Source organism: Pseudophryne corroboree, chromosome 2 (genome assembly GCF_028390025.1).
Source record: "Pseudophryne corroboree isolate aPseCor3 chromosome 2, aPseCor3.hap2, whole genome shotgun sequence".
NCBI lineage: Eukaryota > Metazoa > Chordata > Amphibia > Anura > Myobatrachidae > Pseudophryne > Pseudophryne corroboree.
Genome location: NC_086445.1, coordinates 681,790,032 through 681,806,300, shown reverse-complemented (window position 1 = coordinate 681,806,300; position 16,269 = coordinate 681,790,032). Strand labels below are relative to the sequence as shown.

Sequence of the window (16,269 nt, the reverse complement as noted above, 5' to 3'; positions counted from 1 at the left end):
GACACCCTTGTCCTTGGTGACAGAGTTATCCGCTGATGCATCTGAAGATGCGACCCGGACCATTTGTCCAGTAGGTTCCACTGGAAAGTTCTTGTGTGGAATCTGCCGAATGGGATTGCTTCGTAGGAAGCCACCATTTTTACCCAGAACCCTTGTGCATTGATGCACTGAGACTTGGTTCGGTTTTAGGAGGTTCCTGACTAGCTCGGATAACTCCCTGGCTTTCTCCTCCGGGAGAAACACCTTCTTTCTGGACTGTGTCCAGGATCATCCCTAGGAACAGAAGACAAGTCGTCGGAACCAGCTGCGATTTTGGAATATTGAGAATCCACTCGTGCTGCCGCAACACTACCTGAGATAGTGCTACACCGACCTCCAACTGTTCTCTGGATCTTACCCTTATCAGGGAATCGTCCCAGTAAAGGATAACTAAAATTCCCTTCCTTCGAAGGAATATCATCATTTCGGTCATTACTTCAGTAAAGACCCGGGGTGCCGTGGACCATCCCTACGGCAGCGTCTGAACTGATAGTGACAGTTCTGTACCATAACCTGAGATACCTTTGGTGAGAAGGGTAAATTTTGACATGAAGGTAAGCATCCTTGATGTCCCGAGACATCATGTAGTCCCCTTCTTCCAGGTTTGCAATCACTGCTCTGAGTGACTCAATTTTGAATTTGAACCTCTGTATGTAAGCGTTCAAAGATTTTAGATTTTAAAATCGGTCTCACCGAGCCTTCTGGCTTCGGTACCACAATAGTGTGGAATAATACCCCGTTCCCTGTTGCAGGAGGGGTACCTTAATTATCACCTGCTGGGAATACAGCTTGTGAATGGCTTCCAAAACTGCCTCCCTGTCAGCGGGAGACGTCGGTAAAACAGACTTTTGGAAACGGCGAGGGGAATACGTCTCGAATTCCAATTTGTACCCCTGAAATATTACCTGAAGGATCCAGGGGTCTACTTGCGAGTGAGCCCACTGCGCACTGAAATTCACTGAGAACGGGCCCCCACCGTGCCTGAACTTGTAAAGCCCTAGCGTCATACTGAGGGCTTGGCAGCGGCGGAAAAGGGTTTCTGTTCCTGGGAACTGGCTGATCTCTGCAGCCATTTTCCTCTCCCTCTGTCACGAGCAGAAAAGAGGAACCCTTTTGTCCGCTTGCCAACCAGGACTGCGCCTGATAATACGGCGTCTTATTTTGAGAGGCGACCTAGGGTACATCCCCTTTTTTAAGGCAATACTTCCAAATGCCGTTTGGAATCCCTGACCACTTTACTGGTAGAATACAACGCACTTATACTTGATGCCAGTCGGCAAATATTCCGCTGTGCATCATGCATATATAGAAAAGCATCTTTTAATTGCTCTATAGGCAATAATATACTGTCCTTATCTAGGATATCAATATTTCCAGTCAGGGAATCCGACCACGCCACCCAGCACTGCACATCCAGGCTGAGGCGATTGCTGGTCGCAGTATAACACCAGTATGTGTGTAAATACATTTTAGGATACCCTCCTGCTTTTTATCAGCAGGATCCTTAAGGGCGGCCATCTCAAGAGAGGGTAGAGCCCTTGTTCTTACAATCGTGTGAGCGCCTTATCCCCTGTAGGGGGTGTTTCCCAACGCACCCTAACCTCTGGCGGGAAAAGGTATACTGCCAATAACTTTTTAGAATTATCAATTGTTATCGGAGGAAAACCCACGCATCATCACACACCTCATTTTGTTTTTCAGATTCAGGAAAACTATAGGAAGTTTTTCCTCACCAAACATAATACCCCTTTTTTTTGGTGGTATTCATATTATCAGAAAAGTGTAAACATTTTCCATTGCCTCAATCATGCAATGTGTGGCCCTATTGGAAATCACGGTTGTCTCTTCACCGTCGACACAGGAGCCAGTATCCGTGTCAGCGTCTGTATCTGAGGTAACGGGCGCTTTAGAGCCCCTGTATGAGACATCTGGACATGCACAAGCTGAGTAGCCGGCTGTCTCATGTCAACCACTGTCTTTTATACAAAGCTGACACTGTCACGCAATTTCAACAGTACATCCACTCAGGTGTCGACCCCCTAGGGGGTGACAACACTATTACAGACACTCTACTCCGTCTCCACATCATTTTTCTCCTCATACATGTCGACACAAAAGTACCGACACACAGCACACACACAGGGAATGCTCTGATAGAGGACAGGACCCACTAGCCCTTTGGGGAGACAGAGGGAGAGTTTGCCAGCACACACCAGAGCACTATATATATACAGGGATAACCATATATAAGTGTTTTTCCCTTTATAGCTGCTGTATTGTTTATACTGCGCCTAATTTGTGCCCCCCTCTCTTTTTTAACCCCTTTCTGTAGTGTAGTGACTGCAGGGGAGAGCCAGGGAGCTTCCCTCCAACTGAGCTGTGAGGGAAAATGGCGCCAGTGTGCTGAGGAGATAGGCTCCGCCCCTTTCTCGGCGTCCTTATCATCCGTTTTTCTATATGTTTTGGCAGGGGTTAAATGCATCCATATAGCCCAGGAGTTATATGTGATGCATTTATTTTAGCCATATAAGGTTTTATCGATTTATTGCGTCTCAGGGCGCTGCCCCCCCAGCGCCCTGCACCCTCAGTGACCGGAGTGTGAAGTGTGCTGAGAGCAATGGCGCACAGCTGCGGTGCTGTGCGCTACCTTATCTGAAGACAGGATCGTCTTCTGCCGCCGATTTCACCGGACCTCTTCGCTCTTCTGGCTCTGTAAGGGGGCCGGCGGCGCGGCTCCGGGACCCATCCAGGCTGAACCTGTGATCGTCCCTCTGGAGCTAATGTCCAGTAGCCTAAGAAACCCGATCCACTCTGCACGCAGGTGAATCCGTTTCTTCTCCCCTTAGGCCCACGATGCAGTGAGCCTGTTGCCAGCAGGTCTCACTGAAAATAATAAACCTAAACTAAAACTTTCACAAAGAGCTCAGGAGAGCCCCTAGTGTGCACCCTTCTCGTCGGGCACAGAAATCTAACTGAGGCTTGGAGGAGGGTCATAGGGGGAGGAGCCAGTGCACACCAGCTAGTCCTAAAGCTTTCTTTAGATGTGCCCAGTCTCCTGCGGAGCCGCTATTCCCCATGGTCCTTACGGAGTTCCCAGCATCCACTAGGACGTCAGAGAAACAATGACTCCCTTTTGTCACTCAGTCACGTCACGTATACGACCCATGGTTCTACCTGAATAAAGAAACAATATCTCAACAAATTTGTATTGTATTAATACATTAAACATTCACAATGATCAACCAATAGTTGTAATGTTACCTTCTACATGCATGTTCACCTCCTATGTCATTGAACTTATACCACTTGTCCACATTACTTATATTATATTGTCTGGTGTGTTTAGCAATTCCCTCTACCTGGGTCTTCCAGCAAAAGAACTGCAATGCTTGCAGCTGATACAAAATACAGAAGCCAGGCTGTTAACTTTCCAGACAAATAACACCCATTCTATACTCATGTCACTGGCTGCCTATAAGATGGCAAATCTATTTCAAGATTGATTTAATGACATTCAATGCCCTAAATACCCAGAGTCCAAGGTATCTGATGTACAGTAGCTTCAGATTCCTTATACTCCAAACTAACTTATGCGATCTGCAGAGTAAGGACTATTAGCAGTATCTGGAATCTCCCACAATTCAGTTGAAGGTAGAGCTCTCAGCTTTACCTCTCCGACTCTCTGGAACTTACTTGATTGCATAGTCCGAGAGGCCTCCATTCTAGAAACCTTCAAAAACAGACTCATGACTTACCTGTTTCCGCAACATTTCAATAATGACCATTTCATTTCTGAAGAAAAAAAAGAAATACAACCAAACTGTTTAGTTCTTTTCTGTAGTCTTAATATTCTAAGTTTATTTTGCATCAAATGTTTTATAATTTACAAAATTAAAGCACTTTGGGGGAAACTCAAATGTTTTTTGGATGCCCAAACATAATGGCTGCGTGTGCATGACCACTAGTACCAGGTTTAGCCACACAACACAGCTAAACCCATCTAAAGTACTACTTTGGGTTCCCAAACTCCCATTGGACGCCTAAAATGCAGCCAACCTTAGAATACTGCAAGATGAGAAGTGTCCGTCTGTCACTATTCGCTTCCGAGTGTAGCAATAATTAAATTGCTCTGTCACGTGCCATCTAGTGCAACCACGGGGTAGAACAATTACATCACCTCCTTTGAGTCCTAGTATGAGAAAATTGCTTTGCAAATTATTATTATTAATATCCTTTCTGCGGCTGCTCTACCACCAGTTCCTGATTAAGATTATAAGACGCCCTATACCAATAGACTCATAACCCTCATCCAATCACCATCCCCCCACCCCTTTCCCACTACCACTACTATAAAAGCGAAGTGAGGTCTTGAAATCTATGCTGTTGTGCAGGAATGGAGGTAGGTGTAGAGACTCCAAAATTACTTTCAATAGATATGAGAGAGGAAATAACTCACAGCATCACCGCAAACTCCTCATAGAAGCTGACAATCACATGTGCCCTTAATATGGATCTAGCACAGAAAAATAGGACTTTGTGACAATGCCGGCACTGCAGAAAAAGAAAGATAGAAATGATGCAACCAAATGGAGTACCATTATCCTGTATCATAAACACATGATCTCTGATATGTCTGTAGTGGCCACTGCTCATCACTTATGTAGCTGGAGACCTCAGTTTGACATAGTACACTGAAAAAGTGACCAGTTTCAGCAGTACCATCATCACCATACAGGCTCAGTTATCTGGCTCCCATCCTCCCCTGGTTTTAAAAATAAATGCAGCACTTGTATTAAGCGTTCTTTCACTCCTACTGTATGTGTTCTTACTTAAACTGTATATTTCTAGTCATGGATCACCCCCCCCCCAACTCCTCTGCACTCTTATAGCATCGTACAGTCATTAGAAGACCCAAAATGTACAGGGAGTTGGGTCAGGCACCTGTAACTAATAAGAAGCTCAGTTGCTGTACCCAGATAGGGTAGGCGGGTTGGGGGCTGTAGCCTGATGGTTGATGTTTCATTTACATCTAATGCCTGCGTAAAATTCTGCATCACACGTACTTGCACACGCTTGCTTAGTGTTCACTCTGGGATTTTTTTTAGGGCAGGGTGCTGATCACGGGTAGGGCACATTTTTCATTCGGGAGGGCACATTTTTCATTCGGGAGGGCACATTTTTAAGTTAGAAGGGCAAAATTAGGTACATACTATAATGCTTGGTCCTCCAATTCCTACATGTGAAAGCATGGACAGTGCGTGCCGAAGGCACGCAGCAAAAATTTAGGGGCGTTATTTCGTGGGGGAAGGGGCGTGGCCACATAATAGTGGCAATTCACATTACACCACACAGTAGTGCAGCTAATACACAATACACCAGGTAGAACCTCCTATACACACTGCGACAGGTAGAGCATGTTATACATATTGCGCCAGATAGAGCACGTTATACACATTGCACCAGGTAGAGAGCACTGAGAAACATTGCACCAGGTAGAGAGCACTGAGAAACATTGCACCAGGTAGAGAGCACTGAGACACATTGCACCAGTTAGAGAGCACTGAAACACATTGCACCAGGTATAGAGCACTGAGACACATTGCACCAGGTAGAGAGCACTGAGACACATTGCACCAGGTAGAGAGCACTGAAACACATTGCACCAGGTATAGAGCACTGAGACACATTGCACCAGGTAGAGAGCACTGAGACACATTGCACCAGGTATAGAGCACTGAGACACGTTGCACCAGGTATAGAGCACTGAGACACGTTGCACCAGGTAGAGAGCACTGAGACACACTGCACCAGGTATAGAGCACTGAGACACATTGCACCAGGTATAGAGCACTGAGACACATTGCACCAGGTAGAGAGCATTGAGACACACTGCACCAGGTAGATAGCACTGAGACACATTGCACCAGGTTAAGAGCACTGAGACACATTGCACCAGGTAGAGAGCACTGAGACACATTGCACCAGGTAGAGAGCACTGAGACACATTGCACCAGGTAGAGACACATTGCACCAGGTAGAGAGCACTGAGACACATTGCACCAGGTAGAGAGCACTGAGACACACTGCACCAGGTAGAGAGCACTGAGACACACTGCACCAGGTAGAGAGCACTGAGACACACTGCAAGCAGGTAGAGAGCACTGAGACACACTGCACTAGGTAGAGAGCACTGAGACACACTGCACCAGGTAGGGCACATTTTTGAACTCCGCTTTTTTGTGGCAATTTTACTTACTGGGGGCTGATGCTGCGGGAGTTGATCGCGCTGGTCCCCCCTCACACACCGCGGACCTGGTTGAAAATGGCCACCACACTGATCCTCCCCGGCGTCCTCTTTTATAGGGTCATGTATACAGAGGAGGGAGGGCTGGGTATGCCTCGGCGGGAAAAGCAAACCCAGCCCTCTTCATCTTACCAGATCCCCAGCAGCCTACAGTGTAGCCTTCAGCCAGCGCATCGGCACGACAAGCCTAAGGCAGCTGCAGGGAGGAGTGACAGCGTGGCAGGGGGGAGTGACAGCTCGGCGGAGAGGCGTGACAGCACGGTGAGACAGAGCGGCGGGGAGGAGCGACATCGCGGCAGGGGGCAGTGACAGCGCACCGGCGCGGCGGTGAGTAGGCAGTCCTTTAGTAATCAGCAGGGCGGGCACAAATTGGCAGGGTGCATTCTGCCACTCAGAAAAGGGGCAGGGCACAGCGCCCCGTGAAAGAAGGCTAGCGTGAACACTACTTGCTCTTGGAGCATGAGCAATGAGAGAACACACAAGATGCTGTGTTTACAGACTCACAATTCAACTCAGCATCAGAACCTCTGTTACTAATTGAGTTGTGGATAGAAAATAGATTATAAAATACTGTATAGAAATAAATCCAACTAATCAGTTGAGGTGAGGCAGCCCTTGAAAAGATGATACACGTATGTCAGTGAAAATAGGATTTTAATTACCTGCCGGTAAATCCTTTTCTCGTAGTCCGTAGAGGATGCCGGGGTCCATTTTAGTACCATGGGGTATAGACGGTTCCGCAGGAGCCTTCGGCACTTTAAGACTTTTTAACAGTGTGAACTGGCTCCTCCCTCTATGCCCCTCCTCCAGACCTCAGTATAGGAACTGTGCCCGAGGAGACGGACATTTTCGAGAGAGGAATTACTATTAAACTTGTGGCGAGACTCACACCAGCTCACACCATACACAAAAAACAGGTCGGCTAACATGGCCTTTAACATAACTCATGCCAACCAGCATGCATAACACAACAGCAACAGCTGTCAACATCTGAACACATGAAAACTGTGTAAAAAGATAAACATAATCAACAGGAAAAATTAACACTGGGCGGGCACCCAGCATCCTCTACGGACTACGAGAAAAGGATTCCTATTTCTCTTACGTCCTAGAGGATGTTGGGGTCCATTTTAGCACCATGGGGATGTACCAAAGCTCCCAGTATGGGCGGGAAAGTGCTAATGTTCCTGCAGAACTGACTGACCAAATTTAAGGTCGTCAGCAGCCAAGGTGTCAAACTTATAAAACTTAGCAAACGTGTTTGCACCTGACCAAATAGCAGCTCGGCAGATTTGCAAAGCCGAGACACCCCGGGCAGCCGCCCAGGAAGAACCCACTTTTCTTGTAGAGTGGGCTTTTACCGAAGTCGGTAACGCCAATCCTGCCGTGGAATGAGCGTGCTGAATGGTACCCCTGATCCAGTGCGCAATAGTCTGCTTAGAAGCAGGACCTCCAATCTTGTTGGGGTCATAAAGGACAAACAAAGATTCTGTTTTCCTTATCCGAGCCGCTCTTGCAACATAAGTCCTCAACGCTCTGACGACATCCAAGGACTTTGAAACGGCTGAGGTGTCAGAAGCCACTGGCACCACCACTGATTGGTTGATATGGAAAGAAGACACAACCTTTGGAAGAAAGTGCTGACGTGTTCTCAGTTCAGCCCTATCTTCATGAAATATTAAATAAGGACTCTTGTGTGACAGAGCTCCTAACTCAGACACTCGTCTGCCTGAAGCCAGGGCCAACAGCATGACCACTTCCCAAGTGAGAAACTTTAACTCCACCTCTTGCAGAGGCTCAAACCAGTCCGATTTAAGGAACTGTAGCACCACATTAAGATCCCATGGCGCCACAGGAGGCATAAAGGGAGGTTAGATGCGCAGAACCCCCTTCACGAATGTCTGGACCTCAGGAAGGGAAGCCAACTGTTTCTGAAAGAAAACTGACAAGGCCGAAATCTGGACCTTGATAGACCCTAATCTCAATCCAGCATCCACACCCGCCTGTGGAAATAGGAGAAGTCGTCCTAATTGAAACTCCACCGCAGGAGACTTCTTGGATTCACACCAAGATACATATTTTCTCCAAATACGATGGTAATGTTTGGACGTTACCCCTTTCCTGGCCAGAATAAGTGTGGGAATGACTTCATTGGGAATACCCTTACGGGCTAGGATCTGGCGCTCAGCAGCCATGCCGTCAAACGCAGCAAGTCTTGATAAACTAACGGCCCCTGCTGAAGCAGGTCCTCGTGAAGAGGAAGAGGCAGAGGATCTTCCAGTAATAACTCTTGAAGATCTGGATACCAAGCCCTCCTTGGCCAGTCTGGAGCAATGAGGATTGCTCGAACTCTTGTTCTTCTGATGATCTTGAGAACTTTTGGAATAAGTGGAAGTGGAGGTAACAGATACACCGACTGAAACACCCACTGGGTCACAAGTGCATCCATTGCTATTGCTTGTGGGTCTCTCGACCTGGAACAATATTTCTGAAGCTTCTTGTTGAGACGTGTTGCCATCATATCCACTTGAGGAACGCCCCAACGACTTGCCACCTCCGCAAAGACTTCTGGGTGGAGGCCCCATTCTCCTGGATGGAGTTCGTGTCTGCTGAGGAAGTCTGCTTCCCAGTTGTCCACTCCCGGAATTAAAATTGGCGACAGAGCTTTTGCATGTCTTTCTGCCCAGAGGAGTATCTTTGTCACCTCTGCCATTGCCGCTCTGCTTTTTGTTTCGCCTTGACGGTTTATGTAAGCTACTGACGTTACATTGTCTGACTGGATCTGTATGGGACGACCTTGAAGAAGGTGTGCCGCTTGATGAAGACTGTTGTACACAGCTCTCAACTCCAGAATGTTTATGTGAAGGTGAGTTTCTTGACTTGACCATCTTCCTTGGAAGCTTTCACCTTGCGTGACTGCTCCTCATCCTTGGAGACTTGCATCCGTGGTTACCAGGATCCAGGCCTGAATCCTGAACCTGCGTCCCTCCAGGAGTGATATCCATTTTTTCCAAATTCATCCAGTGGAAGGCCCAGAATAGGTCCCTGGGTCAAAGTTCTGCCCGGCACATTCTACCATGAGGTTCAACCAACCCCAACCCCCTAGTATGACTTCTGGGCTCCAATGTTACCACTCTCTGAAGTTTTCTTTCAAATCCATTTAGAGCAGGCTCCCTGGGTTAAAGTTCTGCCTGGCTCATTCCGCCATGAGGTCCGACTAACCCTAACCCCCTAGTATGCCTTCTGGTATCCAATGTTACCACTCTCTGATGTTTTCTTCCAAAACCATTCAGAACAGGCTCCTTGGGTCAAAGTTCTGCCCAGTGCATTATGCTGTGAGGTCCGACTAGGACCCTAATCCCCCCACCCCTCCACCACCAAAACCTGACCAGGATACAACTGGACCACCTTGCTTTGGTTTCAACCCAATTGGTGCTGGAGTGTCCAAATGCATAACCGGACTGACAAACAGACCTATTCATTTTATATATAAAATACACGGCCCTGACCCCAGAAGGGGTAGTATTGTAAGTAGGATAATGAATGGTATGTGTACCAAGTTTGGTACAGATTCAACGAGCCTTGTAGAAGCCTATGAAGCACAAACATACATATATACATATTTTCACTTTTATATACATGCTCGAGTCACATTATTATGACCATTAGCTAATAGCCAGAATAACCGCCATGTGTAGCACAGACAGCAGGTAGACGGGCTGAACTGTAACTTTAGACACACGTCTGTAACATGTCGGTCATCCCTCACACACCTTTGTAGCTGGCGTTCACCTCTCACATCCATAGCACATAGCATGTTGGTTATTCGCAATGGCGCCAGTCACGATACAACTTCACCACAGCAGCACGCGAACAGTTCACAAACTGCACTGTTTAAGAAATACTGCCACCCTTGGCCCAAAAGTTGATAATAATCCCTTTTTGCAACTCGGATAAATCGCCCCTTCTACCCTTGATAGCAACAAGTGATATGTGCGCTGACAGTGGCGCAACTAGAAATTTTTCTCCCCCATGCCAAAACATTCTCTGGCGCGCCTCCCCACAATTGCCACTAGTAAAGTGATGAATAGGCGCACGCCGCAAATGAGGGTTAATTTTGATTAAATGGGTGTAGCGTTGCTTAAAGCGGGCGTGGCATTGCAGGAAAAGACTACCTTATACCTCAGTTTTGCAACCTGCACGCCCAGACGTTGGCCACCACAGGAAAAAATTTGGATTTTGATAACCTACCGGTAAATCCTTTTCTCCTAGTCCGTAGAGGATGCTGGGGACGGCATCAAGACCATGGGGTATAGACGGGATCCGCAGGAGACATGGGCACTCTAAAGACTTTTCATTGGGTGTGAACTGGCTCCTCCCTCTAGGCCCCTCCTCCAGTCCTCAGTTGTAGGAACTGTGCCCAGGGAGACTGACATTTCGAGGAAAGGAATTACTTAACTAGTGGTGAGATATCTACCAACTCACACCCTCAACCATGCCGCACACATGGCATTCAACATAACACACGCCAACAGGCATGAACTAATTGCAGCAACATGCTGAAACCAAGATAACACAACTTGTGTAACTGTAATAACTAAACTGCAGGTAAAGTACGCACTGGGACGGGCGCCCAGCATCCTCTACGGACTAGGAGAAAAGGATTTACCGGTAGGTTATCAAAATCCTATTTTCTCATACGTCCTAGAGCACAGGTTCTCAAACTCGGTCCTCAGGACCCCACACAGTGCATGTTTTGGACCTTTTAAAATGTGTCAGTGAGTAATTAATACACCTGTGCACTTGCTGTGTTACCTGCAAAACATGCACTGTGTGGGGTCCTGAGGACCGAGTTTGAGAACCACTGTCCTAGAGGATGCTGGGGACGACATCAAGACCATGGGGTCTATACCAAAGCTCCAGTACGGGCGGGAGAGTGCGGATGACCCTGCAGCACCGATTGACCAAACTTTAGGTCCTCATCGGCCAAGGTGTCAAATTTATGGAACTTAGCAAATGTGTTTGACCCTGACCAAGTAGCTGCTCGGCAAAGTTGTAATGCCGAGACCCCCCGGGCAACCGCACAGGATGAGCCCACCTTCCTAGTGGAGTGGGCCTTTACTGACGTCGGTAACGGCAATCCAGCCATAGTATGAGCTTGCTGAATCGTATTTCTAATCCAACGTGCAATAGTCTGCTTGGAAGCAGGATAGCCAATCTTGTTGTGATCATACAGGACAAACAGAGCCTCTGTTTTCCGTATACGAGCTGTTCTAGCAACATAGATTTTCAAAGCTCTAACCACATCTAGAGACTTTGAATCAGTGAATGTGTCAGTAACTACTGGCACCACAATAGGTTGGTTTATGTGAAAAGCAGAAACCACCTTTGGAAGAAAATGTTGGCGAGTTCGCAACTCTGCCCTATCTTCATGGAAAATCAGGTAAGGGCTCTTGTGAGACAAGGCCCCCAATTCCGACACCCGCCTTGCGGATGCCAATGCCAAAAGCATCACCACTTTCCAAGTGAGAAACTTCAACTCTATCTTTTGTAGAGGCTCAAAATCTGATTGAAGGAACTGCAATACCACGTTAAGGTCCCATGGTGCAACTGGAGGCACGAATGGAGGCTGGATGTGCAGAACCCCTTTCACGAAGGTCTGAACCACCGGAAGAGAGGCCAATTGTTTTTGGAAGAACACTGACAAGGCCAAAATCTGGACCTTGATTGATCCCAATCGTAGGCCCGTCTCCACACTATCCTGCAAAAAAATGGAGAAAACGTCCTAAGTGAAACTCTTCCGTAGGAGCTTTCTTGGATTCTCACCAAGACACATATTTTCTCCAAATATGGTGGTAATGTTTTGACGTTACTCCCTTTCTGGCCTGATTAAGGGTGGGGATGACCTAATTAGGAATACCCTTCCTGGCTAGGATATGGCGCTCAACAGCCATGCCGTCAAACGTAGCCGCGGTAAGTCTTGGTACACACAGGGCCCCTGCTGCAGCAGGTCCTCCCGAGGAGGAAGAGGCCGAGGATCTCCTATGAGTAACTGATGAAGATCTGGGTACCAAGCTCTTCTTGGCCAGTCTGGGGAAATGAAGATTGCTCGAACCCTTATCTTTCTTATGATCCTGAGTACTTTTGGGATCAGCGGAAGTGGAGGGAAAACATACACTGACGGAAACACCCATTGGGTCACGAGTGCATCCAATGCTACTGCTTGAGGGTCTCTCGACCTGGAACAGTATCTCTGAAGCTTCTTGTTGAGACGAGATGCTATCATGTCTATTTGAGGAACTCCCCAAAGTCACCTCTGCGAAGACTTCTTGGTGGAGGCCCCACTCTCCTGGATAGAGATCGTGTCTGCTGAGGAAGTCTGCTTCCCAGTTGTCCACTCCCGAAATGAATATTGCCGACAGAGCTTGTAGATGTCTTTCTGCCCAGCGGAGGATTTTTGTCGCCTCTGCCATTGCCGTTCTGCTTTCGTTCCGCCCTGCCTGTTTATGTATGCGACTGCTGTTACATTGTCCGCCTGGATCTGCACGGGACGGTTTTGAAGAAGATGTACCGCTTGTTGAAGGCCGTTGTAAATGACTCTTAGCTCCAGAACGTTTATGAGAAGGCAGGCTTCCTGTTGTGACCAACGTCCCTGGAAGTTTTCACCCTGAGAGACTGCTCCCCAGCCTCGGAGACTTGCATCCGTGGTTACTAGGACCCAGTCCTGAATCCCGAACCTGCGTCCCTCTAGCAGGTGAGAGCTGTGCAACCACCACAGGTGCGAAATCCTGTTTTTTGACGACAGGATTATCTTTCTGTGCATGTGTAGGTGTGACCCCGACCACTTGTCCAACAGGTCCCACTGGAGTACTCTGGCATGGAACCTGCAAAACTGTATGGCCTCGTAGGCCGCCGCCATCTTCCCCAACAACCGAATGCACTGATGGATCGACACACTTGATGGTTTCAATATCTGTTTTACCATTTTTTGGATTTCCAAAGCCTTTTCCCGCAGAAGAAATACTCTCTGAACTTCTGTGTCCAGAATCATCCCAAGGAAAGACAACCTTGTCGTCGGTTCCAACTGTGACTTTGGGTAATTTATGATCCACCCGTGTTGTTGGAGTATTGACAGGGAGAGGGATATGTTTTGTAATAACTACTCCCTGGATCTCGCCTTTATCGGGAGGTCGTCCAGATAAGGGATTATATTGACTCCTTTCTGATGAAGGAGGACCATCATCTCCGCCATCAGCTTGGTGAATACCCTCGGCGCCGTGGAGAGACCGAGAGGTAACGTCTGGAATTGGTAATGGCAATCCTGAATCGCGAATCTCAGATAAGCCTGGTGAGGAGGATAAATGGGAACATGCAGGTAAGCATCCTTTATGTCCACCGACACTAAGTAGTCCCCCTCCTCCAGACTGGCAATCACCGCCCGAAGTGATTCCATCTTGAACTTGAACCTTTTCAGGAAGAAATTCAGATCTTTTAGATTTAGGATCGGTTTGACCAAGCCGTCAGGCTTCGGAAAAACAAAGAGGCTTGAATAAAAACCCCGCTCTTGTTGTGACAACGGTACCAGGACTATAACCTGGTCTTGACATCATTTTTGGATTGCCGCTGTTACTGCTTCTCTCTCTGGCGGAGAAGCTGGCAAGGTCGATTTCAAAAATCGGCATGGGGGAACGTCTTGAAACTCTAGTTTGTATCCCTGGGATACTATTTGCAACACCCAAGGATCCAGGCCAGACAGAATCCAATCCTGGCTGAAGAGCTTGAGACGTGCCCCCACCCGAGCGGCCTCCCGCAAGGGAGTTCCAGCGTCATGCTGGGGATTTGGCAGAATTAGGGGTAGACTTCTGCTCTTGGGAACCTGGAGCTGGTGTGGGCTTCTTTCCCCTTCCCCTACCTGCAAAGAAGGGGGAACCTCTCGCCTTTTTGTATTTACTGGGCCGAAAGGACTGCATTTGCGGGTGATAGGTCTTTTTTGCCGGTGCAGAGGGCAAAAATGTTAACTTACCTGCGGTAGCCGCCGAGACTAACGCATCCAGGCCATCGCCAAATAAGGCCTCACCTTTATATGGGAGACCCTCCATGTTTCTTTTGGAATCTGCATCCGCGTTCCACTGGCGAATCCATAACGCCCGCCTAGCCGATACTGCCATGGTAGCGGCTTGTGAACTCAAGAGTCCAATATCCTTCATTGCTTCCAGCATGTAGGCGGCAGCGTCCTTGATATTCCCTAACTTAAGGAGTATCTCATCTTTATCAATCGTGTCAATTTCTGATGACACGCTTTCTGACCATTTTTCAATAGCACGACTCACCCATGCGCAGGCAATAGTGGGCCTGAGCAGTGTACCATTGGTAACATAAATGGATTTCAATGTCGTTTCCATTTTGCGGTCTGACGGCTCTTTAAGAGAAGCCGTGCCAGGAACAGGGAGAATTACCTTCTTTGTCAACATGAAAAGTGCACTGTCTAACACAGGGGGTGACTCCCATTTTTTCCTGTCTTCTACCGGGAAAGGATAAGCTATGTGAATCCTTTTGGGAATACGAAATTTTTTTATCAGGATTCACCCACATCCCTTCAAACAGAGCATTTAGTTTGTGTGAAGGAGGGAACATGACTTTGGATTTCTTTTCCTTATATGAATAAGCTTTCTCCTGAGGTACAGGAGTGCTTTCTGTAACCTCCAACACGTCCCTTATAGCCACAATCATATATTGTATACTTTTTGCCAATTTATGATCTATCTCTCTGGATTCACTATTGTCGACACAAGAATCAGAATCCGTGTCGGTATCAGTGTTTACAACATTTGCAAATGGTCTCTTATGTGACCCAGAGGGGCCGCCCGCATAAGGAATAACAGCATCCTGAAAAATCACAGCTTCCACAGATTTTTCTCCAGCATGCAGCCTTAGATTCAGACTTATACTGTCACGTAGCTCTTTCACCTATGCAGGCTCTTGGTGTGCCGGTAGCGCCACCACATTACAACTCTGTGTCCCTAAAATGGCTTCCTCCGGGGAGACACTCCCTGCCTCAGACAAGCCTCACAAGTGTACACCACACTCACAGACACACTGGGACTTATTTTGGGGACAGACCCACAGTAAAATCTGTCAGAGGGACACAAGATAGGAGCAGCCAGTTCACAAACCCAGTGCCAGTATTGGAGGAGAGGACCAGCGTGTTCTCTGCAACCTGAGTAGAGAGAGAAAATTCTGCTGAGTAGTGTGTGCTGGCTGCCTGAGGAAGAAGCTCCGCCCCTCAGTATCCATGACAATATTTATACTGGCGGGGGTAGGGCTGTGCCAGCGTCATCTTATGCCCCCTTTTAGCCAGTTTGAGGTATTTTTCTTGCTGCCCAGGGCACCCCCCCCTGCGCCCTGCACCCTGCAGTGCCTGTGTGTGTGGGCCGCACCTCAGCCGTCACTTACTTGATTGAAGATCATTCTTCTCATACTCACCTGTCTTCTGACTTCTGGCTCTGCGAGGGGGGTGACGACGTGCTGTGGCAGGGAGCATCTAGACACGGCTAGCATTCAGTTCCCTTCAGGAGCTAATGGTGTCCTGTCAGCCAGAAACAGAGCCATGAAACTCTGAGGAAGTTGGTTCTGCTTCTGCCCCCTCAGTCCCACGAAGCAGGGAGTCTGATGCCAGATCTCCCTGAAAATAAAAAACCTAACATAAGTCTTTTCAGAGAAACTCAGTAGAGCTCCTCAGAGTGCATCCAGTCGACCTGGGCACATTTCTAAAACTGAGGTCTGGAGGAGGGGCATAGAGGGAGGAGCCAGTTCACACCCAATGAAAAGTGTTTAGAGTGCCCATGTCTCCTGCGGATCCCGTCTATACCCCATGGTCTTGATGTCGTCCCCAGCATCCTCTAGGACGTATGAGAAAAATAATACTG

General features: G+C 47.9%; 1 long non-coding RNA gene across 1 annotated transcript in view; it reads right to left on the bottom strand.

The window, feature by feature from the left end:
• The window catches only part of LOC135043854 (uncharacterized), a 94,778-nt gene that overhangs the window by 47,623 nt on the left and 30,886 nt on the right, over positions 1–16,269 (bottom strand). The window contains exons 2-3 of the long non-coding RNA XR_010236646.1: positions 4,496–4,590; positions 3,795–3,831 (exon numbers count right to left, since the gene is read on the bottom strand). This is a non-coding gene — a long non-coding RNA (uncharacterized LOC135043854). The remainder of the gene's footprint in view (positions 1–3,794; positions 3,832–4,495; positions 4,591–16,269) is intronic.